The following is a 16556-nucleotide window of genomic DNA, read 5'->3' as shown; positions in this document are numbered from 1 at the left end:
TTCCATATGAGGAGGTGTGAACAAGTGATGACATAAATCAATAACATTGCATCTAATAGACAATGTCTCATTTGCACCCCTGCTGGTGACATCTATCAACATGAGGGCGGTCCCAAAAAGGAGGGATCTTTCAAATGGACTGTGTGTCGCTTTTAAAAGTGCTCCCTCTCTGGTCAACATATGAAATAACAAGTGTGTGTAAGAAATTTAAATATGCCTCCTTTGGCCAAAATCAATAAAAATAATAAAAAATATACAAAAATCTATAAAAATAATAAAAAACATATGTATATAGAGACATAGTATAATAACTTGAAGTAATTAATGATGATTAAAAACCAATTACAAACAAAAAATTTGGGAAAAAAAAATGTGTCGACTTTTTTCTTATAAAATTGGGAACAATTTCTCATTTTCTTTCTGTTTCTGTAATATTGCAAAAATGTTCTCGAAAAATTATTACTTTTTTATGTAAAATTATAACTTTTTTTGTAAAATTATTACTTTTTTTGTAAAATTATTACTTTTTTTAATGTAAAATTATTACTTTTTAATGCAAAATGGCAACATTTGTCATATAAAATTCTGACTTTTATCACAATATTGCCATTTTTTTTGTTGTTCTTGTAAAACAGGGACATTTTTTTTTGTAAAATTATGACTTTTGTCATAATTTTGTCATAAGAAAACGTTGACACTTTGGCGATATTATAATAATAATCGGAATTTTTACTTGGCAAAATTATGACAAAAGTCATAATTTTGCCAAGTAAAAATTCAGAATAAAAACATTTTTTTACTAAAGGCAGTCTTTTTCTCACAATGTGTCGACTTTTTTCTAATAAAATTGGGAACAACTCATTTTCTTTCTGTTTCTGTAATATTGCAAAAATGTTCTCGAAAAATTATTACTTTTTATGTAAAATTATTACTTTTTTTTGTAAAATTATTACTTTTTTGTAAAATTATTACTTTTTAATGCAAAATGGCAACATTTGTCATATAAAATTCTGACTTTTATCCCAATATTGCCATTTTTTTTTTTGTTCTTGTAAAACAGGGACTTTTTTTTGGGTAAAATTATGACTTTTGTCATAATTTTGTCACAAGAAAACCTTGACACTTTGGCGATATTATAATAATAATCGGAATTTTTACTTGGCAAAATTATGACGAATAAGTAAAAAGCAAGTAAAAATTCAGAACAAATTTTTTTTTTACTTAAGGCAGTCTTTTTCTCACAGTGTGTCGACTTTTTTCTAATAAAATTGGGAACAATTCCTCATTTTCTTTCTGTTTCTGTAATATTGCAAAAATGTTCTCGTAAAATGATTAAATTATTACTTTTTTTATGTAAAATTATTACTTTTTTTATGTAAAATTATTACTTTTTCATGCAAAATGGTGACATTTGTCATAATACATGTATATCTTATCACAATATTGCCATTTTTTGTTGTTCTTGTAAAACAGTGACATTTTTTTTGTAAAATTATGACTTTTGTCATAATTTTGCCAAGAAAAGTTCCGATTACTATTACAATATCGCCAAAATGTCAAAGTTTTCTTATAAAATTGTGACTTTTGTGAATTTTTACGTGGCAAAATTTTGCCAAGTAAAAATTCCAAACAAAAACATTTTTTACTAAAGGCAGTCTTTTTGTCACAATGTGTCGACTTTTTTCTAATAAAATTGGGAACAATTCCTCATTTTCTTTCTGTTTCTGTAATATTGCAAAAATGCTTTCGTAAAATGATTACTTTTTTATGTAAAATTATTACTTTTTCATGCAAAATGGTGACATTTTTCATAATACATGTATATTTTATCACAATATTGCCATTTTTTGTTGTTCTTGTAAAACAGTGACATTTTTTTTTGGTAAAATTATGACTTTTGTCATAATTTTGTCATAAGAAAACGTTGACACTTTGGCGATATTATAATAATAATCGGAATTTTTACTTTTTTTATGTAAAATTATTACTTTTTAATGCAAAATGGTGACATTTGTCTTGGCAAAATTTTGCCAAGTAAAAATTCCGAATAAAAACATTTTTTACTAAAGGCAGTCTTTTTATCACAATGTGTCGACTTTTTTCTAATAAAATTGGGAACAACTCCTCATTTTCTTTCTGTTTCTGTAATTTTGCAAAAATGTTCTCGTAAAATGATTAAATTATTACTTTTTTTATGTAAAATTATTACTTTTTCATGCAAAATGGTGACATTTGTCATAATACATGTATATTTTATCACAATATTGCCATTTTTTGTTGTTCTTGTAAAACAGTGACATTTTTTTTTTGGTAAAATTATGACTTTTGTCATAATTTTGCCAAGCAAAAATTCCGATTACTATTACAATATCGCCAAAATGTCAAAGTTTTCTTATAAAATTGTGACTTTTGTCTAGCAAAATTATGACTCTTTTCATAAAATTGCCAACATTTTAAGCTTTTCTTGCAAAATTGCCACTGTTATTGAGTAAAATCCCAACTTTTATCATAATATTGCACAAATGCTCCGTTTTTCTTGTAAAATTTTGACTCGTGTTGAGTAAAATGACGACTTTTATTATGATACTGGAGGTAGGCATTTTGTCGGAGGTCTCGAGAAGGTAACAAATACAAGAAAGTGTGTTTGCCTGTGTGTGTGTGTGTGTGTGTGTGTGTGTGTGAACGTTTTCCTTCATGATCCAAGCGACTGGAACAGATAAAAAGGAGAAAAAGCAGATCTTCTCAGTCTTATCATCAGTAAGTGAAGATGGAGGTAGATTGACTCTCCAGGAGAAAAAGAGGAGGAGGCTGAGACAAGGTACCTTGTATTGCATCATCACTACTACACCACACTTCCAGATGTTCCTTCTCCACATTCCACACGCTCTCTTCCTCCCACAACTCCTTTAACACCATGGCGCTCAAAGCGACGCCATTAACAGCCAACGCCGGCGTCATGGAGAAGAGGGCTCTTTCATCGTCACGTTGCGGCGAGTCTAAAAATATCCCCCCGGCAGATCAACGTGACAACGCCGTGTCGGACTTATCGGAAACAACGATAACGATAATGGGGGGGGGGGGGGGGGGCATTTCACCCAGGTCCAATCTACACTGAAGTACTCCTAAGAGCTGTTTATTGGACTCCACGACCCCCAAAGTCGAGTCCAACGACACAGAAGTCATGAAAGTTCCTGGAACTAAAAAGTGCAACATTCATTTACAAAACTCAAAAGCAGTGCAGTTGTCACGTTGTGTAAATAAACAAAGAATACAACAAATCCTTTTCAACTTATATTCAATTGAATAGACTGCAAAGACGAGATATTTCATGTTCACACTGGAAAAACGTCTTCCAAAAAAGCTGGCACAAGTGGCAAAAAAGAGTGAGAAAGTTGAGGGAATGCTCTTATTTGGAACGCCCCGCAGGTGAGCGGGCTAATTGGGAACAGGTGGGTGCCATGATTGGGTGTAAAAGCAGCTTCCGTGCAATGCTCTGTCGTTCACAAACGAGGACGGGGCGAGGGTCACCACTTTGTCAACAAATGTTGAAGAACAACATTTCTCAACCAAGCTATTGCAAGGAATTTAGGGGTTTCACCATCTACGCTCCGTAATATCATCAAAAGGTTCGGAGAATGTGGAGAAATCACTGCATGTAAGCCATGATATTACACACCTTCCATCCCTCAGGCTGTACTGCATCAAAAAGCCACATCAGTGTGTAAAGGATATCACCACATGGGCTCAGGAACACTTCAGAAACCCACTGTCAGTAACTACAGTTGGTCGCTACATCCGTAAGTGCAAGTTAAAACTCCACTATGCAAAGCCACAGCCATTTATCAACAACACCCAGAAACGTCGCCCGAGCTCATCTAAGATGGACCGATGCAAAGTGGAAAAGTGTTCTGTGGTCTGACGAGTCCACATTTCAAATTGTTTTTGGAAACTGTGGACGTCGTGAGGAAAAGAACCATCCGGATTGTTCTAGGGTGAAAGTGTAAAAGGCAGCATGTGTGATGGTATGGGGGTGTATTAGTGGCCAAGACATGGGTAACTTACACATCTGTGATGGTATGGGGGTGTATTAGTGGCCAAGACATGGGTAACTTACACATCTGTGAAGGCACCATTAATGCTGAAAGGTACATACAGCTTTTGGAACAACATATGTTGCCATCCAAGCATGGACGCCCCTGCTTATTTCAGCAAGACAATGCCAAGCCACGTGTTACGACAGCGTGGCTTCATTGTAAAAGAGTGCGGGTACTAGACTGGCCTGCCTGTAGGCCAGACCTTCATTGTAAGTTGATCCACGTTTCTTCCTTTTTTTGGTTGACTCTAATGTTGATCATGATACAATGCTCTGCAGAGGTGTACTTATAACAGTTTTAAAGACAAGTGATACTGTTTATAGTCAAAATGTTTCTTCTTCCTGTGGGTTGTAACAGAAACTAAATGGGAAACACTGAGTTTAGGATCACGATGCAGTAAGCTGAATGACGCGGACACATTTGTTACTTGACCTTTTCTAATACGCTTCCACTTTGTACGTGTAAGTAATATGCAACTATAATATTTGATACTTGTTTATATTGACAAATCTGCTGTTTTTTTTTGTTATTGTGCGACAATTGTTTTACGTATGTCTTGCGTGTGTGCTAGTTTGTGCTTAGCTGTTGTGTAGCTGCTAGCGCTTAGTAGCCCGGAATGTTTACCTTTTGTGAAAAACTTGACTAAAATAGAAGAAACGTGGTGCTTTTTGGAGGACATTTAGATGTTGCATGTGAACACGCTGCAGGACGGCTTGTATCGCACATGATATCACACATGCAAGCCGATGGTCGATATCTTTATCAGACTGGTACACCCCTCATTTTAACGTCTTACATTCTTCATGACAGGCGTGTCAAACTCCTTTTCACATTGCAGTTATGACAGCTTATTATCGTGAATTATTGTATGAATATAAATATAAATAGCCTCATTACACAATTATTTGTTATTATAATACTTTTGTACGTACTGTACACTGTAAAGAGAATCTGGAGATTTTACAGTAAATAAACTGACAGTTCAGTTGCCCAAATTTTACAGTAAAATGTTTTTTTTTACAATATATAAATGGAAATTGAGTACCACTGTTTTGACTGCTTTTACAGTGTATTACTGTAAATGAAAAAAAGGATAAATACTAATAATAATTAGTTTTTTCCCGTAAGATTCTGGCAACTGAGCTGTGAAAAATCATTTGTGCAGTGTACAATTTGATGGATAACTTGCATTTCTATGTAAAAGCGCTTTGAGAAAACCCTAACCCTAACCCTAACCTTAACCCTAACCCTAACCCTGACCCCGACCCCGACCCCGACCCCAACCCCAACCCCAACCCTAACCCTAACCCTAACCCTTTCCCGTAAGATTTTGGCAACTGAGCTGTGAAAATCATTTGTGCAGTGTACAATTTGATGGATAACTTGCATTTCTATGTAAAAGCGCTTTGAGAAAACCCTAACCCTAACCCTAACCTTAACCCTAACCCTAACCCTAACCCTAACCCCGACCCCGACCCCGACCCCAACCCTAACCCTAGCCCTAACCCCAACCCCAACCCCAACCCCAACCCTAACCCTAACCCTAACCCCAACCCCAACCCTAACCCTAACCCTAACCCCAACCCTAACCCTAACCCTAACCCTAACCTTAACCCTAACCCTAAACCTAACCCTAAACCCTTCAATCATGAGTCAAGCAGACATATATATTTCAGAGTTTCCCACACATTCATTTATTTGTGGCGGCCCGCCACGAAAGAATTACGTCCTCCACAAATAAAAAAATAAAAAAATTAATTAAAAAAAAAAAAATATATATATATATATATTAAAACATTTTTTTTTTTTTTTTTGGTCCTCTCCAGCTTCTCAGGCAAATCATATAGTTGATGTAGATGCCCGTATCGGCTGTTCAGATTTACTTTACAAAAGAGAAGTGTAGGATACTTCTCTTGTTGCCTTATTTTATTTATTTTTTATTTTATTTATTTTTATTTATTTTTATTTATTTGTATTTATTTATTTATTTATTTATTTATTTATTTATTTATTTATTTGTATTTGACTTTATTAAATGTATTTCTATTAGAAACACAACAAGTGTATATAACAAAGGGTGCAAAGTGTGCAGGCAGTAGGAAACACATGGTTAAGTGTAGGGAGTAAAACTGATGGCAGTCTAAAGTTCAACATTTTTGGAGCTCTTTGTTCAGTGGATCAGATGTTTGATGAAGCTCTGTGTCTATCTACCACCACTACTGTTTTCTGTTTATTTGTTACTGACTGTGGCAGGACACCTGTTTCACTTTATGTTGCTGGTAAAAAATATGCTTGTAGTAGTAGGCTAAAGTTAAATTATTTAGTATGCACTAATTAAAGGGGCAGAGCTTTAAGAGACATTTTAGCTTTTATATTTTATAAGATATATTTTTTGTAAGAACCACAATTAATAAATATATTTCAGTGAATAACTTATTGTTCAAATCTGTATATAAATATGTACATAAAGTGTTGTAATTATATTGTAAAATGGATGGACGTTTACAACAAAACTGTTATTATTAATTAGTAAGTATACATTTTTTGAGCCTTTTTAGAGAAATCATTGTAGTAAATTATGCAAATTACTCGATGATGTCATGTGACCACGCCCATAGCCACGCCCCCATCGCCCCAGGCATCTTGGCAGTTTATGGGAAACACTGTATTTTTTAAGTTTGAAATGTGTAATATAGTATTTGTTGCAATATTTCATCAAATGTTAACTATATGAAATATATGTATTTTTTTAGAACACGGTAAAGAACACAACAAACTTAGACTTTGTCTCGGTGTTTTTACAAAGCCATTAATTAAAAGCAGAGGAATTCGAGTCCCTGAGAACTTATAGACTAACCGCTCTCAGTAACGATCATGTCTCGTACCAAAGTATTTGTATCCTTTCTTCCATATCGTGTACTAGGGTTGTACGGTATACCGGTACTAGTATAGCATCGCGGTTACTAACGAATCAAAAACGGCACTATACTCTGTTTGAAAAGTACCGGCGCGTTGTCGCGTGGTGACATTGCTGGTTTTAGGAGCAGAGGAGCATGTTCGGCAGCGCACACACACAGAGTACTTACAAGCAGACACAGTGTGTAGACAGAAAAGGGCGAACGGATGCATTTTAGCCTAAAAACTGACGATAAAGGTGAAGTTACAACACTGAAACATCCTCAGGAAGAGGTGCTTTAAGACATGGCTAGCTAGCTAGCAGCTAACATCCATCCACAGTGGTTTAGCTACTTCTAAATCACTAATCCTTGTTTCCATGGGGACGAATAACGTTAGTTTCTTACAAGTACCGGCGTCAGCGCTAACAAAAGCTAGCATGCCTGAATGTAAACAAACGCCATGGGTGGATCTACACCTGACATCCACTGTAATGATACCAAGTCCAATAGCGTATCTAGTCGATATTACTATGATTACATTTATATTTTTTATTGTCACAAAATCTTTTTTCCTTTTAAAAAAAAATCATATTATGTTTATAAAGTCAGTAAATACGTCCCTGGACACATGAGGACTTTGAATATGACCAATGTATGATCCTGTAACTACTTGGCATCGGATTGATACCTAAATGTGTGGTATCATCCAAAACTAATGTCAAGTATCTAGGTTAAACAGTTGCAAAATTAGCTCAAAAAGCTAGCACTTTAATGCATGTGTCACATATGAATGTAAGGTGTATAGCTGTGTAATTACAGAAAACATAAGTTAAGTTAGCTAAAAAGTTAGCACTTTGATGTTAGCATGATAGCATGCTAACGTTAGCACGCTAACAGTTAACATTTGTCCCATTCCAAGTTATATGACTGTAAGGAATTAGACAAATAAGTGTAAACTTTGCCAAAAAAAAAAAAAGTTAGCACTTTGATATTAGCGTGCTAGCATGCTAGCGTTAGCACGCTAACAGTTAAAATGTGTCCCATTCCAAGTTCTATGACTGTAAGGAATTAGACGAATAAGCGTAAACTTTGCCAAAAAAAAAAAAGTTAGCACTTAGATGTTAGCGTACTAGCATGCAAACACTTCCTGTCCAGCATTCTAATGTTGGCAGTTTATTCAAAATGTTTGGAAAAGCAACCGATTGTTGCCGCGTTGGGGAAATCCGCATACTGCCACAACACATTCATTTATCATCATTCCAATATTACAATCAGAATCAAACACGGTGTCAGTTGTCAAAACGACCACCATAACTTGGGGACGGCGTGGCGCTGTTGGGGAAGTGGCCGTGCCAGCAACCTGAGGGTTCCTGGTTCAATCCCCTTCTACCAACCTTGTCCAGTCCGTTGTGCCCTTGAGCAAGACACTTCACCCTTGCTCCTGATGGGTGGTGGTTAGGGCCTTGCATGGCAGCTCCCGCCATCAGTGTGTGAATGGGTGAATGTGGAAATAGTCTCAAAGTGCTTTGAGTACCTTGAAGGTAGAAAAGCGTGGAGGGGGGCGTGTTAGGACCGGCCTCGGAGCACAGCTTGACAGGTTATTGGATTACCCAGCCGGGGCTCATCATCCAATCACCCGCCATGCTTATCAGCAGCAGCCGCGCCGACACACGGAGATGGAGTTGGAGTTGAGCACACACACAAGAAAGACTGACAAGTTGTAGAGCAGAGTGCTGTCCTGGCGTGTGCATACCACAATAAAAGATTGTTCAAGTTCAACCCAAACTCCCGGGCTTCCGAGAAGGTCTATTGCAGTCAGGAGAACCCACAACACGGAAACCTCCACAACAAGTATAACCCATTTACCATTTACCATAGCTTTGTGATGTGGCTTTTGTGAACAGAGCCTGCCGGGACTTAAGACCTCGTTTTAATTCTTCCACCTTCCCTAGGCTTTGTTCCGTGTCCTTACCCTTGTCTTTGTCTTTCTTAGACGTCTCATAGTACCTTCTGAGATGATGTTCTTTCATCACAGCCTCACTTTCTCCACACAGGTTCACCTTCTACCTCCGTGGAACATGTACTCTGCCTCCCACCTGGCGTGAAACCACCCGTTCTCACCGTCCACCTTCCCTTTAGCCATTATTGGAGAGGGGGGGTTGCTGTATGGAGTATTGGTGTGGCCTGCAAGCCGATTCTAATACTAGTCAAATATCATAGATAATTCATCCGTGGGCCGGAAGGAAAAGATACGTTATAATTCCAGGCTTTTGCAGGCCACATAAAATGATATGGCGGGCCAGACTTAGCCGCAGGATTAGGTCTCTGCTTTTTGCAGATGATGCGGTCCTGATGGCTTCATCCGGCCAGGATCTTCAGCTCTCACTGGATCGGTTCGCGACTGGGTTGAGAATCAGTACCTCCAAGTCCGAGTCCATTGGTTCTCGCCCGGGAAAGGGTGGAGCGCCATCTCCGGGTTGGGTAGGAGATCTTTCCCCATGTGAAGGAGTTTGAGTACCTCGGAGTCTTGTTCACGAGTGAGGGAAGAGTGGATGGTGAGGTCGACAGACGGCTCGGTGCGGCGTCTTCAGTAATGCGGACGCTGTATCGATCTGTTGTGGTGAAGAAGGAGCTGAGCCGGAAGGCAAAGCTCTCAATTTACCGGTCGATCTACGTTCCCGTCCTCACCTATGGTCATGAGCTTTGGGTTATGACCGAAAGGACAAGATCATGGGTACAAGTGGCCCAAATGAGTTACTTCCGCCAGGTGGCGGGTCTCTCCCTTAGAGATAGGGTGTGAGAAGCTCTTTCATCCGGGAGGAGCTCAAAGTAAAGCTAAAGTTAAAGTACTAATGATAGTCACACACACACTAGGTGTGGTGAAATTTGTCCTCAGCATTTGACCCGTCACCCTTGATCACCCCCTGGGAGGTGAGGGGAGCAGTGGGCAGCAGCGGTGCCGTGCCCGGGAATCATTTTTGGTGATTTAACCCCCAATTCCAACCCTTGATGCTGAGTGCCAAGCAGGGAGGTAATGGCTCCCATTTTTATAGTCTTTGGTATGACTCGGCCGGGGTTTGAACTCGCAACCTACCCTTCTCAGGGCAGACACTCTAACCACTAAGCCACCGAGTAGGTCAGCCGCTGCTCCTCCACATGGAGAGGAGCCAGATGAGGTGGTTCGGGCATCTGGTCAGGATGCCACCCGAACGCCTCCCAAGAAAGGTTTTTAAGGCACGTCCGACCAACAGGAGGCCAAGGGGAAGACCCAGGACACGTTGGGAAGACTATGTGGGAACGCCTCGGGATCCCCCGGGAGGAGCTGGACAAAGTGGCTGGGGAGATGGATGGATGGGCCAGACTTGGCCCCCAGGCCTGGAGTTTCACACCCGTGGCTTAAAGTAATCCCGACTCCACGTTCACAAGTCGCCCATTTTGTCAGCCACACAGTCCTGCAATTAGAAGTCCATTTCCTCCGTCGGAACCGATGAAGGCAGATAAGTCCCAGATCCCCCAAGCAAACGCAGCAGCAGCTTATTGTTTGACAAATGCACACAAAGCAGACACAAAGGCGATGACCAAACACAAGTCAGACCACAGCTGCCCTTTTCTGTCACTTTTTGACATTTACCATATCAACAACCCGCGGCTCTAGAGCCACATGCGGCTCTGTAGCGGCGCCCTGCTGGATCCATGGAGCTTTTTCAAAAATGTATGGAAATTGTAAACAAAATGGGGTGAAAAATATGTTGTTTGTTGTAATATGGTTTCTGTAGGAGGACAAACACAAACCTCCCTACTTGTTAGAAAGCCCACTGTTGAATATGTTTGTGTTTATGCTTCACTCATGACAGCATTTGGCCAGCGCCGTTTTGTCCTACCAATTTCAGCAGCCCTTGAACTCACCGTTGTGCGGACTGTGTCAAAGTTGGCTGTCAAAGTGTACCAACTCGGTGGATTCCGCCCTCATCCTTCTACTATCCAGGTGAGAGGCATGATTTATGATTGACAATAAACTTCCAAGGAGCAGGGAAGCGAGGAAACAGCAGACCACGCCATGATGTAGACCAGGGGTCAGCAACCTTTTTGAAACCAAGAGCTACTTCTTGGGTAGTGATTAATGCGAAGGGCTACCAGTTTGATACACACTTCAATAAATTGCCAGAAATAGCCAATTTGCTCAATTTACCTTTAACTCTATGTTATTATTAATAATTAATGATATTTACACTTAATTGAACGGTTTAAAAGAGGAGAAAACACGAAAAAAATGACAATTAGATTTTGAAACATAGTTTATCTTCAATTTCGAATCTTTAAAATTCAAAATTCAACCGAAAAAAAGAAGAGAAAAACTAGCTAATTCGAATCTTTTTGAGAAAATTAAAAAAATAATTTATGGAACATCATTAGTAATTTTTCCTGATTAAGATTAATTTTACAATTTTGATGACATATTTTAAATAGGTTAAAATCCAATCTGCACTTTGTTAGAATATATAACAAATTGGACCAAGCTATATTTCGAACAAAGACAAATCATTATTTCTTCTAGATTTTCCAGAACAAACATTTTAAAAGAAATTCAAAAGACTTTGAAATAAGATTTAAATTTGATTCTACAGATTTTCTAGATTTGCCAGAATATTTTTTTTGAATTTTAATCATAATGAGTTTGAAGAAATATTTCACAAATATTCTTCGTCGAAAAAACAGAAGCTAAAATGAAGAATTAAATTAAAATTTATTTATTATTCTTTACAATAAAAAATATTAATTTACTTGAACATTGATTTAAATTGTCAGGAAAGAAGAGGAAGGAATTTAAAAGGTAAAAAGGTATATGTGTTTAAAAATCCTAAAATCATTTTTAAGGTTGTATTTTTTCTCTAAAATTGTCTTTCTGAAAGTTATAAGAAGCAAAGTAAAAAAAATAATGAATTTATTTAAACAAGTGAAGACCAAGTCTTTAAAATATTTTCTTGGATTTTCAAATTCTATTTGAGTTTTGTCTCTCTTAGAATTAAAAATGTCGGGCAAAGCGAGACCAGCTTGCTAGTAAATAAATACAAATTTAAAAAATAGAGGCAACTCACTGGTAAGTGCTGCTATTTGAGCTATTTTTAGAACAGGCCAGCGGGCTACTCATCTGGTCCTTACGGGCTACCTGGTGCCCGCGGGCACCGCGTTGGTGACCCCTGATGTAGACATAGGTAGTGATCGCCACTATAAATAGTTTGTCTGCGTTAGCACTTATAATAACAATATCACTAATACTTCTTCAATAATTAAGTCACAAAATGTAAATGGAGTACTGTTGGCGCTTTTTGGATGGTTATTTATCCGATTTTATGGGCTGGGTCCGCTGTTAGCAGACTTTTATTTACAAGTTAAAATGCATTAAAAAAATACATTCATCGTCATATCTTTCCCAAGAAGCGCCGTTCCCCTTTAATACACTTCTTATTTCAAATTGGTAAAAAAAAATAAAAATACACATTTAACGAGGAACCTTCAAGTAGGTCACATTATTAGGTACACTGGATTTAATGCTTGCAACGCTCAGTTAAATATTTGTTTTTTTTCCTCCCACAACAAGAGATGTTGGCAACAAAAATATGAAAAGTGTACCAACTTGGTGGATTCCGCCCTCATCCTTCTACTATCCAGGTGAGAGGCATGATTTATGATCGACAATAAACTTCCAAGGAGCAGGGAAGCGAGGAAACAGCAGACCACTCCATGATGTAAACATAGGTAGTGATCGCCGCTATAAATAGTTTGTCTGTGTTAACGCTTATAATAACAATATCTCCAATACTTGGTTAATATTCAATATTCACTTTTTGAATGGTTATTTATTGGATTTTATGGGCGGAATAGAGGACCTACCATTGACTCCACTGTTATCGGACTTTTATTTACGTTTATTTACGAGCTAAAATGTATTTAAAAAATACATCCGTCGTCATGTCTTTCATAATGATTGTGAACTTCCTATTTCAAATTGGTAAAAAAAAAAAAATACACCTTTAACGAGAAATTAGGTCACATTATTAGGTACACTGGATTTAATGCTTGCAACGCTCAGTTATTTATTTGTTTTTTTTCCCACAACAAGAGATGTTGGCAACAAAAATATGAAAAGTGTACCAACTTGGCGGATTCCGCCCTCATCCTTCTACTATCCAGGTGAGAGGCATGATTTATGATCGACAATAAACTTCCAAGGAGCAGGGAAGCGAGGAAACAGCAGACCACTCCATGATGTAAACATAGGTAGTGATCGCCGCTATAAATAGTTTGTCCGCGTTAGCACTTATAATGACAATATCACTAATACTTGTTCAATAATTAAGTCACAATATGTACATAGGGTACTCTTGGCGTTTTTTGGATGCCCTTTTATCCGATTTTATGGGCTGGGTCCGCTGTTAGCAGACTTTTATTTACGTTTATTTACAAGTTAAAATGCATTAAAAAAAATACATTAGTCGTCATATCTTTCCCCAAAAGCGCCGTTCCCCTTTAACACACTTCTTATTTCAAATTGGTAAAAAAAAAAAAAAACACCTTTAACGAGAAATTAGGTCACATGATTAGGTACACTGGATTTAATGCTTGCAACGCTAAGTTAAATATTTGTTTTTTTCCTCCCACAACAAGAGATGTTGGCAACAAAATTATAAAAACTGTACCAACTTGGTGGATTCCGCCCTCATCCTTCTACTATCCAGGTGAGAGGCATGATTTATGATCTACAATAAACTTCCAAGGAGCAGGGAAGCGAGGAAACAGCAGACCACTCCATGATGTAAACATAGGTAGTGATCGCCGCTTTAAATAGTTTGTCTGCGTTAGCACTTATAATGACAATATCACTAATACTTGTTCAATAATTAAGTCACAAAATGTAAATGGAGTACTGTTGGTGCTTTTTGGATGGTTATTTATCCGATTTTATGGGCTGGGTCCGCTGTTAGCAGACTTTTATTTACAAGTTAAAATGCATTAAAAAAATTAATTTGTCGTCGTATCTTTCCCCAAAAACGCCGTTCCCCTTTAATACACTTCTTATTTCAAATTGGTAAGAAAAAAAAATACACCTTTAACGAGGAACCTTCAATTAGGTCACATTATTAAGGTACACTGGATTGAATATTTGCAACGTTTAGTTAAATATTTATTTTTTTCCTCCCACAAGAAGAGATGTTGGCAACACAAATATGAAAAGTGTACCAACTTGGTGGATTCCGCCCTCATCCTTCTACTATCCAGGTGAGAGGCATGATTTATGATCGACAATAAACTTCCAAGGAGCAGGGAAGCGAGGAAACAGCAGACCACTCCATGATGTAAACATAGGTAGTGATCGCCGCTATAAATAGTTTGTCTGCGTTAGCACTTATAATAACAATATCACTAATACTTGTTTAATAATTAAGTCACAAAATGTAAATGGAGTACTGTTGGCGCTTTTTGGATGGTTAATTATCCGATTTTATGGGCTGGGTCCGCTGTTAGCAGACTTTTATTTACGTTTATTTACGAGTTAAAATGCATTAAAAAAATACATTCGTCGTCATATCTTTCCCAAAAAGCGCTGTTCCCCTTTAATACACTTCTTATTCAAATTGGTAAAAAAAAAAAAATACACCTTTAACGAGAAATTAGGTCACATGATTAGGTACACTGGATTTAATGCTTGCAACGCTCAGTTATTTATTTGTTTTTTTCCCCACGACAAGAGATGTTGGCATCAAAAACATGAAAAGTGTACCAACTTGGCGGATTCCGCCCTCATCCTTCTACTATCCAGGTGAGAGGCATGATTTATGATCGACAATAAACTTCCAAGGAGCAGGGAAGCGAGGAAACAGCAGACCACTCCATGATGTAAACATAGGTAGTGATCGCCGCCATAAATAGTTTGTCTGCGTTAGCACTTATAATAACAACATAACTAATACTTGTTCAATAATTAAGTCACAAAATGTAAATGGAGTACTGTTGGCGCTTTTTGGATGGTTATTTATCCGACTTTATGGGCTGGGTCCGCTGTTAGCAGACTTTTATTTACGAGTTAAAATGCATTCGTTGTCATATCTTTCCCCAAAAAGTGTCGTTAATACACTTCTTATTTTAAATTTGTAAAAAAAAACGCCTTTAACGAGGAACCTTCAATTAGGTCACATGATTAGGTACACTGGATTTATTGCTTGCAACGCTCAGTTAAATATTTGTTTTTTCCTCCCACAACATATTTCATATAAATATGTAATATATTTTGCAGAATCAATAACAATGCAATAAAAACAAAAATCTCATCCGCAGCTTACCTCGCCCGTCCAAGGGTTTACGTGCCGCGTCGCTACATGGCAATGGGTGTGTTATGTTTACGGCGTGGTCGCCTTCTGCAGGTGGCGGTCGACAAAAGGACTCCCTGTGCTCAAACCGTGGCTTTTCGGAGGGGGAACACAAACGACACACGGCAACAACGGGCGCCACGAGGGACTAGGAAGGACCGGGGGCCAGCGTGGCTTGGGAGTGATGGTCCCCGCTTCCCCTCCCTCCACACACACATTCCAGACGGGCCAGCATGGAGGTGCGCCATGTTGGAGGCAGCAAGCCAGCATGGAGGATGAGACCCTCACCTCCTCAGCATCCCTGCATTGGAAGCTAAGCTAAGCTAAGCTAAGAGATGATGATGATGATGATGGTGGTGCTGATGCTGACACAACAACAGATCAATAAGACATGATGGAGCCGTCTTCTTCCACCTGTCAGCGTTGCCATCTAACAAGAGTAAATAAAAGACTTACTCGATGCTGTTCCCCTTTTCACGCTCGCGGACGTCTGCTCCGCCCACCCCGGGAAAAAAAACAAAAAAGGTGTTTATTTGTGGGCTGCTTCTCCCGCTGCCTCTCGGAGGTGATGCTGGACCCTGCAGGCCGACACTGATGCTGCTCACTCCCCCGCGGCTCGGAGCCTCCTCGACGCACTCGGCGCTGCTCTGCGTCGGCGCGGCGGAGCTCTCATGGGCGGCGGCGCTGGCGTCCGGTTAGCGGCGGGTTGTAATGTCGTTACTGGGGGGAGCGAGGTGGAATGAGGAGGAGGGGGGTGGGAGGGAGGGAGGGAGGGAGGGATGCACCGCCCTTTCTTTTAAAAGAGGACGGAGGAGGTGGGCGCAGGGGGGGGGTGGGGTGGGGGTGGGGGGGGGGGGGTCTTGTACTGATAAGATACGCCCCTGCTTCCCTTGTGTTGTCTTGTGACGTCCGAAAGGAGCTCAGATCTGTTATGAAACAAACAAAATAGCCCCGTTATTTTCTCTTTATATTGAACTCTGTCGCCCTCTAGTGGCTAAAAGTGTGAAACACATGTCTTTTTTTCATTTTTTTCATTTTTTTTTTTTTTTAAATCAGGCTAGGGTAGACTTTATTTTATTTTATTTTTGTATTCTGTTTTTATTTACCGTTTACACAATGTGACAACTTCACTGTTTTTGTACTACATAACTTCCAACATAACCTGACCAAAGCAGGTGAAATTATTATAAAATACTGAA

At 38.7% G+C, this 16556-nt stretch overlaps 1 protein-coding gene across 2 annotated transcripts in view; it reads right to left on the bottom strand.

Annotated features, from left to right (window-relative positions):
* Window positions 1–16049, bottom strand: part of LOC133646008 (paralemmin-1-like) — an 84232-nt gene extending 68183 nt beyond the window's left edge. The window contains exon 1 of one of the 2 annotated variants that reach the window (XM_062040945.1): window positions 15814–16049. The gene's annotated coding sequence lies outside the window, so the exon portion shown is untranslated. Of the gene's footprint in view, window positions 1–15330; window positions 15583–15813 lie in introns of those variants that run through there. The other variant, XM_062040946.1, reaches the window with a different exon arrangement.
* Between the last annotated feature and the right edge of the window lie 507 nt (window positions 16050–16556).

This window comes from Entelurus aequoreus, linkage group LG03 (genome assembly GCF_033978785.1).
Source record: "Entelurus aequoreus isolate RoL-2023_Sb linkage group LG03, RoL_Eaeq_v1.1, whole genome shotgun sequence".
Taxonomy (NCBI): domain Eukaryota; kingdom Metazoa; phylum Chordata; class Actinopteri; order Syngnathiformes; family Syngnathidae; genus Entelurus; species Entelurus aequoreus.
The sequence above is the reverse complement of the archived record's forward strand: the minus strand, read 5'-3'. Positions and strand labels throughout refer to the sequence as shown.